At 32.4% G+C, this 18,477-nt stretch overlaps 1 protein-coding gene across 1 annotated transcript in view; it reads left to right on the forward strand.

Moving 5' to 3' along the window:
* Window positions 1-18,477, forward strand: part of LOC6040091 (insulin-like growth factor-binding protein complex acid labile subunit) — a 439,577-nt gene that overhangs the window by 299,891 nt on the left and 121,209 nt on the right. Inside the window, exon 3 of the mRNA XM_038252035.1 lies at window positions 13,468-13,732. The gene's annotated coding sequence lies outside the window, so the exon portion shown is untranslated. The remainder of the gene's footprint in view (window positions 1-13,467; window positions 13,733-18,477) is intronic.

An 18,477-nucleotide genomic window follows, 5' to 3' on the forward strand; every position in this document is an offset into this window, starting at 1 on the left:
AAACAATAAAAAAATATATACAATTTTCAAACAATTTTAAAACAATTTTTAACAATTTTTAAAACAATTTTTAAACCATTTTTCAACAATTTTGAAACAATTTTGGAATAATTTAAAAAAATAATTAAACAATTTTAAGCAATGTAAAAATTAATAATTTTTTACAATAATTAGACAAATTTGAACTTTTTTTACAATTTTTTAACATTTTAAAAAGTTTTAAGCAATAAAACATAAAATTTGTAGAAAATCTTATAAATTTAAACAATTTTTTAACAAATTTCAACAAACTTAAACAAATTTTAACAATATTTTACATATTTGAACAAATTTTAACAACATTTAACAAATTTTAACAAATTTTTAAGAATTTGAACTAAAAAAAATACATACAAATTCATATAAATTTCAACAAATTTAAACAAATTTTCACAAATTTTAACAAATTTAAACAAACTCATGCAAATTTAATCAAATTTAAACAAATTTTAACAAATTTAAACAAATTTAATCAATTTTCAACAAATTTAAACAAATTTAATCAATTTTCAACAAATTTCAACAAATCATAACAAATTTTACAAAATTCAAACAAATTTAAACAAATTTAAACGAATTTAAACAAATTGAAACAAATTTAAACAAATTTAATTAAATTGTAACAAATTTAAACAAATTTATACAAATTTAAACAAATTTAAACAAATTTAAACAAATTTAAACAAATTTTAACAAATTGAAACAAATTTAAACAAATTTAAACAAATTTAAACAAATTTAAACAAATTTAAACAAATTGAAACAAATTGAAACAAATTTAAACAAATTTAAACAAATTTAAACAAATTTAAACAAATTTAAACAAATTTAAACAAATTTAAACAAATTTAAACATATTTAAACAAATTTAAACAAATTTAAACAAATTTAAACAAATTTAAACAAATTTAAACAAATTTAAACAAATTTAAACAAATTTAAACAAATTTAAACAAATTAAAACAAATTTATACAAAATTAAACTAATTTCAACAAATTTAAACAAATTTAAGCAAATTTAAACAAATTTAAACAAATTTAAACAAATTTAAACAAATTTGAACAAATTTAAACAAAATTAAACAAATTAAAACAATTTTTTATGGGCCCGAGATATTGTTTTGTTTTCCTAACATGTTTTTTTTTCGCTTTAATAATTTAAAATAAACTTAACGCTTTACTTTCACAAATTTACAGATAAAGTGAGGGGCAATATGTTACACATGACCAATATGAAAAAGAATTTTAACAAAGCCATTTTAAATTATATTTTACTGTTTGATTTAATCATTTTATTTTGAAGTCTAAATATGGTACAAACTTGATTGGAACTTTAAGTTTGAGGCTAAAACTTTTGAGATAATTTTTTATATGTTCAGTATCAAAAACCTTAAAGTTTGAGATCCATATTGCCTTCAGCATTTAGCACAAAATTCTCTGTCGAAATTAGATAAAGAATAGATTTCTATAAGATACTTTGAGGTAAAGATTCATTCACTATTCTATTCTTTTTGCTGTAATTTTTAATAAAATAAGCATTTGAATCACATTTAAGTCAGTTTCAACCTCACTGTGCACCCCGTTGCAACAGCAACCCATCGAGACGAGACCCGTGACAGAGGGGCCTTAAGCTATCGCTAAGCGGGCTTTTCAAAAGAGGCTCACGATTTTCAAGTATGTCCACCGCCAATACTACTCGTCGATGGACCCGTGGCCAATGGTGCCGCCAGCGTCGTCAAAGTATCGGTTTAAAATATATGTTATAATTTGAGACCACGCGGGGCGCGTGAACGATCTTTTCGCACGGTTCCAACCAACCTGACTGAGTGGGTGATGGATTTATGCCCCGTTGAGTATCTTGTTATGTAATGGAATTAGAGGTTAATTTCGTTATGTTATTGATTTCCTTTGCAAAAAGAGTACTTTCAACATTAAAGTACTTGCTGTTCAAAATTGTTTACCCAGTAGGGTGTCCTCATAATTTAAAACTGTAGCCAACTAACCGTTGAAGCTTGTAGACAATCAGTTAAAGTCCTTCACATAATCGGCTTCGATATTGATCGAGTTCAAAAAGATGAATTCAAAAGATCGTAGCAGAAAATCACCAAAGCAACTGTCCAGGTCTGTAAACAATCTTCCCACAGATTCAACAAACAAGATTCGCATAGGCTTTACCCGATACTTTGACTGATACCAGAGTCCCCGGTCATGTTTGACAAGATTGCGTCCTTCCTCCTCTCCAAAATGCTCCACATTTTCGTCCAACTCAATCAACAGCCGGGGTCGTTCGCTCATAATAAGGGTTTCGTCACAGAACTTTTAATGCCATCATCACCCAACAGACAGACCCAGATCGGCAATCTTCTTGCGCTCGGTAAAGACCCAATCAAAAATAAAACCCACCCCCTTCCAACCTCCTTGCCGCCTCTTCGTCCTAACCGTCGAGGTTGACCCAGATTGCCCGAGAAAAACACTTTTTAAGAAATTCCATCGGAACAGAATCAAATAGACTTCAACGGAAAGATGTCTCATCAAAAAAGAAGGGGGGGGACCAAACTCTGTGAAATCCAATCCGATTCTCAATTTCAAGTGTAACCTTCTCATACCATCAACAAAAAAATAAGAACAAGTCTCAGTAGCAAAACAGTTCGGCAGCGAGTGGCCGCGCAGAGTGTCTCCAAATATCGCGTTCGAAAAACATCAACAACATCATCATCGAAATTATTATTTGTGTCGACGACATGACCCAACCGGCGGTGGCGAGAAGCATCCAACTTTAAAGAAGAAGTTCCAGCGAAGAGTTGTCATGGTGAAGGCGAAACTGAAAATGTTGACATCGCTTTTGATAAGGCCAAATTGGATTTAAATCGTAGCTTTTTTTTGTGTGTGTGTGTCGTCTCGATTATTGAACGAATGATTTTTGGTTCCTGATGGACGGATTTCGTGGTCGTCGCGTCAAGATGGTGGTGATAAGGTGAAAATAAAAAAAATAATCAAGGTTTGATAACTTTTTCTCAAAGAATTGAAACATTTCAACTAGTTAACAAATCACAATCAACAAAAGTGAACACCTTAACATATATTATCTTGGCATTTGGTGTGTTGTGTACGACATTTTGGTGAGAGGCGAGATAACTAAAATCTGGCAGAATCGGATTATGATGCTTCTTTATAGTGAAGCCGATCGCTGATTGGGATTGGGGATGATAGGGATAGAGAGAGATAGTAGAGTGTGTGAAGAAAAAGTCGTGCAGATTGAAGTCGAGATTCCAATTCAATACTGTGTAAATTTTGAGATTTTTGATGAAATGGTGCAACTTTATTTGGCTATATTTTTAATAAATTTTATGACACGAAATATTGAGACGTTTTTAAAACTTTCTTGATAATTTTGAACATTCAATCTTAATCAATTTTAATTTTCAATTTCAATGAATAAAAAAGCGGAAGGCAATAACTAAGCTTAGCTTAAAAATGTTTTTTTTTTAAGTTAAAACATTTCGCAGGTGCTTAAATCAAAATAAAAAATTCTTAGTATCAAAATTTTTTATATTTATTATTATTTTCTTTTTTTTTGTTTGTGGACGATAAATCATAACATTTTGTGAAGTTTATAAATTTATTACAGCCTCGATTGTGCGAAGTTTTGATTTTCCAAAGTTTGATTATGCGAAGGTAATTTTATTTTTTAGTTTTTTTACTTAAAACATTATGAAGTAAATTTATTTCTTCCCATTTTAGAAAAATTTGCTTGTTTGATTTGCCTAATTAATTAAAAAATGCATTTGTTCAATATGTCGTTACTGCCATTTTGGCCGTCATTTTGTATTTAAAAATTCTAAATCACTTAAAAGTTGTTTAGGGGTCATACTTAATCTCAACAATTAAAAATAGAAAAACGAAAATATTTTTTTTTTTGTAATTCGAATATCCGAAAGCCTTGGCAAAATTTCACTTCAGATATTCGAAACATCGGATAGTCGAGTCTGGACTGTAATAATTTTTGTCTTTGAGATTTAAAAATGATTTGAATCTAAAATTTTAATTTTTATTTGATTGCATTGCATTTGTTTTCAAAATGTTTTTTTTTTTCAACGAATGGAACTTTAATTTATTCATGTATTTTAGTTTTATAAGTTATTTATTGAGCAATTCCCACGGCGGGCGCTCTTAAATTCTTTGTGTAAATATGGGTATTCGGCGCCGTCGCTCCGTGCCATACTTTCATACACTTAGGAGCCCAGGGCGGCGAAGTCCTTGTAGATAAAAGGAAGACACTAGTGGTTGGTACTAGCAATGGTGGCCGACAGCTATAAAGTCATCTTCGTTCGTTATTGAGCAATTCCAGCTCAAATCAGGATTTTTTCTGGTACTTTTGTACCCGACCCTCTCCGATTTCAATGAAACTTTGTAGACATGTTATCCTAGGCCTATATAAGTCATTTTTGTGTATATGGAGCCAATAGTACTCGAGAATAACATTTGAGAAGGGCGTAAGGTATTTAAATATTTTAGTATTTTGCAATTTAAAAATTACTGTATCTCGAAGCCGTTGTATCGTATCAAAAAGTGGTCAAAGACAAACTTGTAGGAAATTGGACGGGCTTTCTGATAAAAATACACTGAAACAAAATACACGTCACTTTTTTGTCATTTTTCAATTTTTAAGTTTAATAGTTAAATTTGAAGGTGATGTCACGATTTTTTTTTCGCTCAAAAATTTTGAGGAAATACCCTAAGATGTTACCAAAAGACTGATGAAAAATGCAGGATGGTATGTCTCTCCAAAAAAAAATACAAAAATCATTTACTAAAACTGTTTTTTTGAAAAGTGGTCTAAACGTCAAAATTTTTAAAAACTGGTAGTGGGAATCGATTCCCCAGATAATTTTACATAAAAGTCTCCATATTGACCATTGGGTAATTCTCTACCAACTCACACGAAATCGGGAAAAGTTGCCCCGACCCCTCTTCGATTTGCGTGAAACTTTGTCCTAAGGGGTAACTTTTGTCCCTGATCACGAATCCGAGGTCCGTTTTTTGATATCTCGTGACGGAGGGGCGGTACGACCCCTTCCATTTTTGAACATGCGAAAAAGAGTTTTTCAATAATTTGCAGCCTGAAACGGTGATGAGATAGAAATCTGGTGTCAAAGGGACTTTATGTAAAATTAGACGCCCGATTTGATGGCGTACTCAGAATTCCGAAAACGTATTTTCATCGAAAAACACTAAAAAGTTTTAAAAATTCTCCCATTTTCCGTTACTCGACTGTAAAAATTTTGGAACATGTCATTTTATGGGAAATTTAATGTACTTTTCGAATCTACATTGTCCCAGAAGGGTCATTTTTTCATTTAGAACAAAATTTTTCATTTTAAAATTTCGTGTTTTTCTAACTTTGCAGGGTTATTTTTAGAGTGTAACAATGTTCTACAAAGTTGTAGAGCAGACAATTACAAAAATTTTGATATATAGACATAAGGGGTTTGCTTATAAACATCACAAGTTATCGCGATTTTACGAAAAAAAGTTTTGAAAAAGTTACTTTTTGCGTTTCTCTTTGTTTCGTCGTCCGTGTCTGTCGCGAGTGACCATGAACGGCCATGATCGATGACGACCAACTTTTTCAAAACTTTTTTTCGTAAAATCGCGATAACTCGTGATGTTTATAAGCAAACCCCTTATGTCAATATATCAAAATTTTTGTAATTGTCTGCTCTACAACTTTGTAGAACATTGTTACACTCTAAAAAATAACCCTGCAAAGTTAGAAAAAACACGAAATTTTAAAATGAAAAATTTTGTTCTAAATGAAAAATGACCCTTCTGGGACAATGTAGATTCGAAAAGTACATTAAATTTCCCATAAAATGACATGTTCCAAAATTTTTACAGTCGAGTAACGGAAAATGGGAGAATTTTAAAACTTTTTAGTGTTTTTTCGATGAAAATACGTTTTTCGGAATTCTGAGTACGCCATCAAATTGGGCGTCTAATTTTACATAAAAGTCCCTTTGACACCAGATTTCTATCTCATCACCGTTTCAGGCTGCAAATTTTGAAAACACCTCTTTTTCGCATGTTCAAAATGGAAGGGGTCGTACCGCCCCTCCGTCACGAGATATCAAAAAACGGACCTCGGATTCGTGATCAGGGACAAAAGTTACCCCTTAGGACAAAGTTTCACGCAAATCGAAGAGGGGTCGGGGCAACTGCTGTGTGAGTTGGCGGAGAATTACCCCATTGTCTTATGTCCAATCCTTGGGAAGATACAGCGGTTTTAAAAATAAAAATGTTGATAAAAACTGGATTTTTGGTGGTTTTTGGCATTTTTTATATGACAGACTTGGTTTTTCAGTCTCGTAAATATTTTTACCGGAAAGCTCGTCCAATTTCCCATAAGCTTGCCTTTGACAGCTTTTTGATTTATATCGTTTTTATATTTACGTAATCAAATTTACTATCCTGGTTTCTACCACACTGAAAAAAATATTCTATTTTCAGTTATAAGCAATGTAATTAAGCTTATATCTGTAAGCCCTTACATCCAATTGAAATGCTGTCAAAGGCAAACTTACGGGAAATTGGACGAGCTTTCCGTTAAAAATATTTACGAGACTGAAAAACCAAGTCTGTCATATAGAAATTGTCAAAAACCACCAAAAATCCCGTTTTTTCAACATTTTTATTTTTAAAACCGCTGTATCTTCCCAAGGATTGGTCATAGGACAATGGTCAATACGAAGACTTTCATGTAAAATTGTCTGGAGAATCGATTCCCACTACCCACTAAAAATTTTGACTTTTAGACCACTTTTCAAAACGGTTTTAGTAAATGATTTTTTTTTTTTTTAGGAGAGACATACCATCCTGCATTTTTCGTCAGTCTTTTAGTAACATTTTAGGCTATTTCTTAAAAAAATTTGAACGAAAAAAAATCGTGACATCACCTTCAAATTTAAGTTTTAGACTTAAAAATCAAAAAATGTCATAGATGTGGCGTGTATTTTTGTTTCAGTGTATTTTTTTCAGAAAGTCCGTCCAATTTCCTACAAGTTTGTTTTTGACCACTTTTTGATACGACGCAACGGCTTCGAGATACAGTAATTTTTAAATTACAGAATATAAAAATATTTAAATACCTTACGCCCTTCTCAAATGTTATTCTCGAGTACTATTTGCTCCATATGCACAAAAATGGCTTATATAGGCCTAGGATAACATGTCTATAAAGTTTCATTGAAATCGGAGAGGGTCGGGTACAAAAGTATCAGCAAAATTCCTGATTTGAGCTGGAATTGCTCTATTATGCCTGTTTGTTTCAAAAATTTCAAAATAAGTTCTAGGTTAGCTTAATTCCAGTATTCAAATTTTTATAAGTCAATTTAAGTTTCTTCAACTGAAAAGGATATTCAAAAGGATATTTTCCTGAATTAAAATCTTATAGTTTTTTTTAAACGATAAATAAGCACTGCAAAAAATGTAGAGAAGGTATAAAATTGGAAGGTTTGATTGTACCTTTTTAATGATGTTATATAATTTCAATTTAGACTGAAAAATTAAAAAAAATTGCTAATTTTAAAAGGTAAAATTACACCTTTTCTTACATTAAAGATGTGCCCATTCCCATATGTAATATTTTTTTTTACAATGAGGTTTAATAGAAATTTTAACATATTCTTTGCTGTTTTAACTTTTTTTGATCGGATAAACTAAAAAAACTAAAACATCTTATTTCGCTTTAGAGTTTTTTTGTGTTACTTAAGGCCGATGCAAATATTTTTCAAAGTTTTTGTCTCTCGACTCTGGCCGTGGTCGAAACACAATTTGATTTATTAGAATCAAAAAGACAAATAAAGTGTGTTGAAGTTGTTGATGTGAATTTTGTATTTGACTTCTGAATTATTCAATCACAATCAAACTTGATTTTCTGAAGTTTCTTCAATATTGAGAAAACAAATATCTGAAGTTGTAAATTTCTTAAACACATAGACTGCTAAATAAAAAAAATACGTGCTGCACCCTCAGTTGAGCAGCGCCATCCGAGAGAATAAAGATCACGACCTGGCCATTAACATTTCCTTTTTTAATAACCTCAAATGTTTGTAATATAAATGGTAATTTTATAATCAAATTATACTATCAGAAACAAACATAAACTTAAAAAGATTAAAGAAAATAAAATAATAAAAATGAAACGAGAAAAACATAAATAAGAGAAGTAAAGTTTTCCTTAAAACAAAACTTGTGCCAAATGACCTCCTGAACAAGAAATCGAAAAAAAATTGGGGGTGGAAGTAAGCCATCTGACAAGTTTACATTAGCATTATTCAATTGATATTTTTAGCCTTATACTTTATAAGATTTGTTAAAGTTCAAATTTACACGAGTTAAATTCTACAAAAAAAAAACTTACTTTTTTGCACTTTTTAACGAATTAAGAGCGAGTCCACGAGCAAAGCATACCCATCTCGCATCGACCTCACCAATCTGCCTGAAATTTTCAGGGGTTTTTTGTACATATAAAACTAGCATCTGGCTAAAATATGAGCACTCTAGGTCAACGGGAAGTGGGGCAAACCGGGACACAAAGTTTGAAGGTTCAAAAACCTCAAAAATCGTAAAAAGGCTGTAACTTGGGCAAAATTCAATTTAATTCCAAAATTCAAAATGCATCTGAAAGGACTTAAAAAATGCAACAAAATGCAGGGTAGAGCATCCCAAACTTCAAACTTTGTGTCCCGATTTGCCCCACTTTCCGTTTACCTAGAGTGCTCATATTTTGGCCAGATGCTAGTTTTATATGTACAAACAACCCCTGAAAATTTCAGGCAGATTGGTGAGGTCCAAACGACGTCTCAAACAAAGGGGTATGCCCTGTTCGTGGACTCGCTCTTAAAGGTTAAATAGACTTTTAAACAGAAAAAGTACAGTATATAATCGAAAAGCGATGCGACACATTATTATGTGATAGACTTTCCACAAAAAGCTCCACGAATTTTTCACCAGCTCAACGATTTCCTCGAAAACCTCCTTCCGTAATTCGCTGAAGTGTTGATCCCGATTATTCCCAATGTCACGCACCTCAAAGAGTCTGCTTCGGTTCTATTAGGGGAAACAAGCAGCAAACCAGCATAGAAAAGCCCGCTCCGTTTCTTAGCTTGCTAGGAGCTAAAGATTTATTGCGTCCTCGCCACAGCATCCAACGCCGGATCGATTTCAGTTCGCCGTCGACGTCGTCGTCTGCTGGCTGCCGGCGTTTCCCGCGGAGAGCACCAAGAAAAAGGCACGAATGTGTGGTCAGTTTTTTTGAACGTCGGGAAAGCTTGTTCTTCTTCTGGTTAAGTTGGTGGTGTCTTACTTATTTTTTTTACATATTTTTTTGCTTTTAATTTAAAGTGACTTTCTTTGTATTTTTTTAATATCCCAAAATACCATCGCCTACCCTACACTTCAGAGGGAAAAAATACGAGCAGAAATCTCCAACACTCCAGAACAAAGGCTATCAATTTCTGCCGATCGATTTCTGGATCGCACTAAAAATGGCATAAAAATAAATATGCTGATTTTTCTTCGCTGATCTGGGCGCGTTTTTCCTTGTGCGTTTCGAGTCTTTGCCGTGTTCCCCCCACCACACACCCTTTGTGGCAGTTGTTCTTGTCCTTGGTGTGTATTATTGCTGCCACACAACTTTCTGGAAAAGGGAAGCAACACTCGTTATGCTATTTTTCCCCACCACTGGGTACACGAGAAGTGGTGTGGTTGTGAGAGGGGGCATGGCGAAAAAGACTTTAAATTGTAAATTGAACGTCGTCTTCCTGGGAGCTGCTTTTTTCTGCTTTTGTATTGAATCTCTACGATGGAGGGGGATTTTCTGGAGAGGGTTGAAGGTGCATTTGTCGAGAAGAAGTTTCACATGAGGAAACGGTACAGTTGAGTGGACAGAAAAGTTTTTTTTTTCGTAATTGTTTAAACAGATTTTTTTTGCTGCATTGATTCCATAATGTTGACAAAAACTTAAAAATAAATTCGTGTTTTGTTCCAAGACCATTAAAATTTTGAAACATTTGATTTTATTTTATGTTTTTCAAGGTTGTTAACGTAAAAATTATCGAGGCTCGATAACGATAACGATATTGATATAATTATTTCGATAGCTCTATCGGCGATAAGCTTATCGCCGATAATGGACGATAACTCATTTTTAAAATATTTATAATGTCGACTTGATTCAACCATAGCATTTTAAATGTAATAAGAATATATATTTTTGAAAATTTGCTAAATTTCAAAGTAAAATATTTCCCAAAATTGTTAAAAAATATCGTATTTTTTCGAAAGTACTCAAATTATTATAATTTTCAATATGGTTATCAAACGAAGCGAAATTTTGTTTACTTTTTTACATTATAAGAGTTTTTTTTTGGAAATTACTAAAATTTTACAATTTACCGTATTTTTCGAAAACTCAAATTTTAAAATTAAACAATATGGATATGAAACGAAGCCAAATTAAGAATGCTTTTTTAAGTTTTTTTTAAAAACTGAATTCTTCGTAAATTACCGTATTTTTTCGAAAATACTCAAATTTTTAAAATATGCAATATGGGTATCAAACGAAGCGAAATTTTGTTCACTTTTTCACATGAATAGTTTTTTAGGCCGTTGCAAATATTTTTCAAAGTTTATGTCGCCCCCCCCTTCAAAGTTGGCCTGAATAATCGAGGGGCAAAAAATTTTAAATTTTAAAAATTTTAATTATAATGAAAATCAATGTTTAATCAACTAAAAACCAGTTTAAATGCATTTTCTCGCATTTATGATCATATTTAGCATGCTTGAACTCCTTTGAAAACATTTTAAATTTTCATGAAATACCAATGTGCAGTCCCATGATTTTTTTTTGCGAAAAAAAAATCCGTCAATACCTCGATATTTTTAAAACTAATGATTGGAAAGCAACTGTACGTCTGTCATTTTAAAACACTTTTTTCATCCAAATGTTAAAACCTTGGCTTGTTATTTAAATTTTTATATTTTTTTATTTTTTTGCCCCCCCCCCTCGACTTTGGTCAGAGCCGAGGGACATAAACTTAAAAAAAAATTGCAGCGGCCTTATTGGAAAATACTAAAATTTTCACAAAATACCATATTTATCGTAAGTACTCAAATTTTCATAATTTGCAATATGGATATCAAACGAAGTGATTGTTTTTTGATGAATACTAAAATTTTCACAAATTACCGTATTTTTCCCAATTATTCGAATTTTTAAAATATGCAATACAATTCTTTCAAAAAATACTATGTTTTTTTTTTTAATTTTCGTATTTTGAAAAAAAAAACAAATCCATCAAAAAAATAACTTCAAATGTCTAAACTATGAAAAAGTTTTGAAATCATTTCCATCGCAACTTTGTTTTTGGATTTAAAAAATATTTGTATAATTTTGTCGAAAACAGTTTTTTTCTGAATAGCATGTTTTCCTTGGATGGCCCACCTCTTACCCATACACAGTTTTTGTAGCATGGAAGGTTTATGAGCAGATATCTTTCGATAATTCTTCGTTCGTGTTTAGAGAGTACCTGTAATCTTACTCCACTTCCGTGTATGCCCATCCATATCTCTATTTTCTCATCTCAAGGCGCTCTTACAAATCCTATGTTGAGTCTTTTTTATCAATCAGATTGCAGCAGTTATTTATCCATTTAGGGTTTTGGAACCATGTTTTCCATACTAGTTTTTACATCATCTTTAACTCTAGTGCAAAAGATTACTTTTAAGTACCTTAAAAATGTCTTGAAAATTCTAAAACAAAAAAAAAATGGGATATAATGTAAAATTTGTGATAAAATGTCAAATATACTTTTTTAAACATCAATGAATTTTCAAACCAGAGATTTTCCAATGTTTATGAGCCTTGCTTTTTGACATGGACAATATTTTATTTAAAACAAAAAAACTTAAAAAATTGATTAGTGAACATGTAGTTAATCACTAATATGAGACATTTTAAATACTCATTGAATTTTTTTTTGGTTTTAACATTACATATTTTTATATCTAGAAATCTTTTAAATTATTAATTCTTGATTATGATCAAACTTCATAACTAACTAATATCAATAGTCATGTCTTCACGAGTTCTGGTAGTTTTTTGGAGCAAATTAATATCCTAAAACTATACTCAAGATTTGAAGCTTGAGCTGAGGTACCACAAATTTGAGTTAAAATTTTATTGTAGTCTCAAAAAAAAAAAAAAAAGAAAAAAATCTTTTCAAATTTGCATTACACAAAATCAGCTTTCTTTATTGAAAAAAAAAAAGTTTTAAATAGTCTTTTTTATATTGAAAAAGTTAAATAAATATCAATTTATTTTAATCAGCAAACACATTTTGTAATCTCACAGAAAAAAAATGAAAAAAATTTAATTTAGAAGGTTGAAATTGTGGTTGGTTGAATATTCCTTTTTTGAGTAATTCTTTTTGAGAAAATCTATTTTTAAAAATGTGTTAAAATGAGAATTTCAATAGAAATTGAGGAATATTTCACCAGTTCCTGATGTTAAATTGCAAATTCTTTGTGACGCAAAATCTGTCACTAATCCCAGATGTAAAATTACCATCTAGTTTTTAAATTCGATTATTTTGAAGCAATGACATGCCAAGTTTAAAGACCAAGTTTTTAGCATTATAAAAAAATAGGAAAAAAAAACTTTGGATAATTAAATGTAACAAAAATGAAACACAAACTTTTTTTAAATTATACTATGTATATTAAGAACTTCAGAATTAAAATACCTGAAAACCCAACATCCTTTTTGCTGCCATTAAATTCCACTATTCCTTACGGTGAATCCTTCCTTCGACTACCACCAGCTCTGGAACATTATTCTGCCATTCTGCAGCAGTAAAAAACACCTTGTTCAGTGAATCGATAAATTTATGCTTAAATAATACATTTATTCCTACCCCTTCGCGCTCCCCTGATCTCACCTCACCACGGAGGACCACCCTCGACTCGACTGTCCTTGTCCTTAAGGTGGTCCACGATGATCCCGCGGCCCAGATAGTATGGGGCGATGTGTGGCTCCACCTTTTTGTATGCACTTTTAAGAGGGGAAACGCACGTGCATATATTGCCGTTTGTGTTTAGGTTTTCTTCAAATGGTTAGGCCGTCACAAATTTAAATTTCTTCAAAAAACGTTGTCAAACAATTTTGTCAAATAGATTTTTTTCTTATTATTTTGAATTTTTTTGGCTCCCAATTTTTTTTTCAATTGTTTTTTTTTCAGGTGCCCTGAATTGATAGAATTTACCCTAAAACGATTTGTAATGCCCTTTTCAAAACACAATAAACCAGTTCCTCCAGTGCCCACTGTCTCTAATTCCCCCCCGCGTTTTCCATTTTGTGCCCTTTTTCAGGTGACGACTAATTGTAACATAATGGAATACAAGCACACCTTGGAGGAGTCCGTCGCCGTCGTCCCACCAAGCAGCCCAGCGAGAAGCCCGCGTCGTCACCTGAGCACCGTTCCACGACCTGGAAGTGGCAGAAGCAACCTGCAGCTGTACGGAAGATGAGCAGTTGAGAGAGAGAGAGAGACTTTGTTGTAATCACAGTCTGCTGGCAACACTGGAACAAAGGCAGAAGAAAACGCGAAAGATCTTCTACGCGAGATTATAAAAGGTAAGGAATTTTAATAGAGTTCTGTGTTGGCACCAAGTTGGTTGGTGTTGCTGTTGTTGTTCAGAGGAGTTACGGTGGAAGGTGTCGCATTTCCATCGGGGTTTGTTTCTCCTTAAGGAGGAGTTAACGATGCAGTCTTAGCAGTCTGCAATGGTGATGATGGTCGCACAGGGAAGTGCATTAAAATTTTCGTAAGTTTTGTGCAAATTTCAAGGTTTTATGTTGGACTTGAGGGATCCATTGAAAGTATGTCTTGTCTAGTAAGTCAATTTCTTTAAACACATCAAGTTTAAATCACTCTGAAAATTATCTTGCCCTACTTCCATCGCAAGGCCCCAATCCATCCCTCCGGCGTGCCCTTTGATCTATCCCCGACCCCGATCTCAATTATTCATAAACTCGAACCCCTTCATCAACCAACATCAGACGGCGGTGGCGGTGGCGTCTGTACCTTAAGCAAACCCGGAATGACCTGTGAATTACAGGTGGGCAAAAACAACCACGCCAATCATTTTTTGCGAGCCCTTTACCTCCACGGGCCGGAATGAGTAATATCGAGGGAGAGACCTCCCCAGCAGGCTACATTGTATGGGACCTGGGTGGACCTGTTGGATCTCTGCACCCTGCGGAAAGTGGCACTTTTCCCATGCACACCGGTCGACGTGGTGCGAATCATAATCATCAATCATGTTGCCCAGGGAACCGTGGGGGAGAGAGCACAAACAAGGAATTCAATTGTGAGGCGGGAGGCCTGAAACCTGCGGAACATGGCCAGGGTGCATGTGCAACAAATTGGTTGATTGGGGCCACGGTTGACTAAGCTGCGGGGGCACTTGGGTCGAAATGGTCCTTCAGATTTCAGCTCTCAACTCCACCTCTCGAGTTATCAGTAGAACAAATTAAACCTCATCTCAGTTAGCCCCAATTGCCCCAGTTACACCTTACTCGATCGCCCGGAACGAAGACAATCTCGCGCGGATCGTGCAGCAAATTATGTCTTCAGCTCATCAACCAACCAACCTTGTGAAGAGATATCCTACCCTCCCAGAAAAGGGGGGGGGACGTAACGAGAGCCCTTTGTGTGCTGTGCGGCCCCAAAGATCATCAAATCACAGGTCGCGGGAAAAATTATCACCTTCTACTGCGCCGTTGGTATTTTTGCAGCGATCTGGGACGAAATTATGATGATTATTGTGGTTGTGGGCACGGTGCGATCTTGGAGGATTTTCAGTTTGGCCTCCTTCTGGAAGGAACGAGCCCTTTGACAACATTGTTGGCGAACGAAGTGAGATGTCAGGAAACGTGAATCAGGCGTGAAAATTACGCGTTTTGTCTTCTGTTGAAAATGTTGAGATGTAATTCTGAAACTATTTTTTTTCAATTTCAAAAATAAAGCTGTATTAAATTTATTATTATTCCTGATTAAGAGCGAGTTTTTCTCCAATGTGAAACAGGTCGTATCGAGGTGCTCCAGTTTGGATGAAACTTTCAGCATTTGTTTGTCTATACATAAGATGAACTCATGCCAAATATGAGCCCTCTACGACAAAGGGAAGTGGGGTAAAACGTTTGAGTTGCAGTTTGAGGTCCAAAAAGCATAAAAAATCTTGAAATTGCTCACATTTCCGTAAAACTTCATCAATTCCAACTCTCTTAGATGCATTCGAAAGGTCTTTTAAAACCCTTCAAAATGTGTTATAGATATCCAGGATTGGTTCGACTTTTTCTCATAGCTTTTGCAAATTACTGTTAAAAATTGATTTTTTTAAAACCTTAGTAACTTTTTGCAACAACGTCCAACACCCATACTCCCACAGGTCAAAAGATTGGAAATTTCACGGACTATAAGCCTATGGAATTAACTTTTAATCCAATCACAGTTTTTCTCATAGTTTTACGATTTTTCTGTAACGAATATTTTACTACGTTAGTTTTTGCTGTGAAGGCCAAAAAGACGGCACTTTTTGGACTCAATTTCGACAAATTCGGAATCCTCGGGAAATTCCACATAAGTTTGAAATATTGGAGTTATGATTTTAAATTTGAATATAATTGAATAAAACATTTCTGAAAAAAGTAAGATTTAGTTTAACCTGTGATCAATACGTCAAATGCTGCATCAAGTAGGCGAATACCTGTTTTACCCTCAATCTGACAAAATGCTAAAAAATATTTTTTGCAATTCCGTCGTGAAACTACTTACTTTTCCTGTCATTCTTGAACGACGAAATAGCCTACTTTTCTGTACCAAAAATAACAGAATCGAATAGCAACACTTTTCAAGATAAATGCTGAAAAGTAACACTTTTCAGCACTGAAATGGGTGCTGAAAAGTTGAACTTTTCAGCACTTGTATCAAAAAGTAACACTTTTCAACATTTTTTTGATTTTAACGATTTATTGACAAAATACATGAAAATTTGACTTAAAATTTCACGCAATGGGTGTTTTCCGGAATTGCAAAAAATGTTGTATGGAACTCGTTGCAAAACTTGATTTTTTCAGCACTCTTCGTATTTATCCAACTCGGTGAACCTCGTTGGATAAATGTACGACTCGTGCTGAAAAAATCTTATTTTTGCAACTTGTTGCATAAACTACTATTAATTAATTCTAAATGCCATTTTTTTCAATCAAATTTCCAAAAAAAAAAGACGAAATGTTAAAAGACTTTCATAGTATTGTATTTTTCTTTAAAAAAATAACAAGATAAACATTTGTTAAGTAATTCTAACGATTGCGAATGCTTAAGTTTTAAAAATGGCGTATTTTTAAGAAAAATGTTACACAGAAAAAAAAATTATGGTAATATTTCATCAGGAAATGGTGACCGATTTGGTGTCTAAAAAAATGATTAATTTTATCCTAGAAAATGATTAATTTTCATCAGTTTTTAATGAATATTCATCAGGTTCACATTTTTACACATTTTTTATGTAATATTACTCAAAAAAAGAGGTAATATTCAACCTACCAAATTTTCAACATTCCAAAATTCAACTTTTTTTCTGTGTTGCATGGGCGTCAAAGGTTCCAAAAATTCTACAAACAAAATTACTGTTTGTTTTTTATTTTGTTGATAATTTCCCGGAAATTTTGTAACCCCCAGAAATTGGAAGTCAACTTTGAATGGATAATATTGAAATATTTTATCAGCGCCATTTTGACCGCCATCTTGGATCTAGAACTTTTGAATCACGGTAGAGTAGTATGACCTCTGACACGGAAAATAAAAATAAGACAATGAATAAAAAGCTTCTTTGATCCGGAGTGAAATTTTGCCAAGCTTTCAGATAATCGAGTGTGGGTTGCATTATTATTTTAAGTTTATAAACTAAGATTTTCGCATTTAACGTTATTTTCAAATATTTGATTATTAACAAAGAAATTGTTTTATAGTCAATATCTATAAAATATTTCATGACGTTTACTAACAAATTAACAAACTAATAAAAATCATTGTAAATTACGTTAACACACTTCGTTTGTCTTTCTAAACAAATGCTCTGCTAAAAATGATCATGAATCTTGAAAAAAAATATTTAATTTAACTATGCTGTATCAACATTTTTAATATGAACAATACTCTACGAAATCGGTTTTTTTTTAATTTAAATCTTTGTATTTTTTAATCCGAAAAAACACTTTTTTGGTGCCTTCGGTATGTCTATAGAAGCTATTTTGCATCATTAGTTTGTCCATATAATTTTCCATACAAATTTGGCACCTGTCTATACAAAAATGACATGTAAAAAATTCAAAAATCTGTATCTTTTTGAAGGAATTTTTTGATCCATTTGGTGTCTTTGGCAAAGTTGTAGATATGAATATGGACTACACTGGAAAAAAAAATATACACGGTAAAAAAATGGGTGATTTTTTATTAAATTTTTTGTTCCTGAAACTTGATTTGCAAAAAACACAATTTTTTATTATTTTTTTTATATTTTTTAGAGGACATAGAATGCCACCTTTTCAGAAATTTCCAGGTTGTGCAAAAAATCTTCGACCGAGTTATGATTTTTTTTTAATTAATACTGAATTTTTCAAAAAAACGAAATATTGGTCGAAAAAAAATTTTTCTTTCATTTTTCAGTGTAAAATCAAATTTGCAATCAAAAAGTACTTTAGAAAAAATTTGATAAAGTGCACCGTTTTCAAGTTAAAGCCATTTTTAAGTAACTTTTTTGAAAATAGTAGCAGTTTTTCATTTTTTAAATTCGTACACATGTTTGCCTACCTTTGAATAAAAATTATTTTGAACAGCTGAGAAATTTCTCTATATTTTGCGATTTTGTACTTTGTTAATACGACCCTTAGTTCCTGAGATACTGCCATGCAAGTTTTTAAAAAGCAGTAAAATTGATTTTCAAATTTTCACTGAAGTACGTTTTGATTGCAAACTTGATTTTACATTAAAAAATGAAGTTGAAAAATTTTTGCGATCAATATTTCGATTTTTCGAAAAATTTGTATTGATTCAAAAATTCATAACTCGGTCAAAGATTTTTGGCACAACCTGGAAAATGAAAAGTTGGCATTTGATGTCGTCTAAAACAAATCAAAAAATTTAAAAAAAATAAAAATAGTGTTTTTTTTGCAAATCAAGTTTTAGTGACAAAAAATTAAAAAAATATAAATTTTTTTTACCGTGTTTTTATTTTTTTCAGTGTAGTCCATATTTATACCTACAACTTTGCGGAAGACACCAAATTGATCAAAAAATTCTTTCAAAATATACAGAT

This window comes from Culex quinquefasciatus, chromosome 2, assembly GCF_015732765.1.
Source record: "Culex quinquefasciatus strain JHB chromosome 2, VPISU_Cqui_1.0_pri_paternal, whole genome shotgun sequence".
Lineage (NCBI taxonomy): Eukaryota > Metazoa > Arthropoda > Insecta > Diptera > Culicidae > Culex > Culex quinquefasciatus.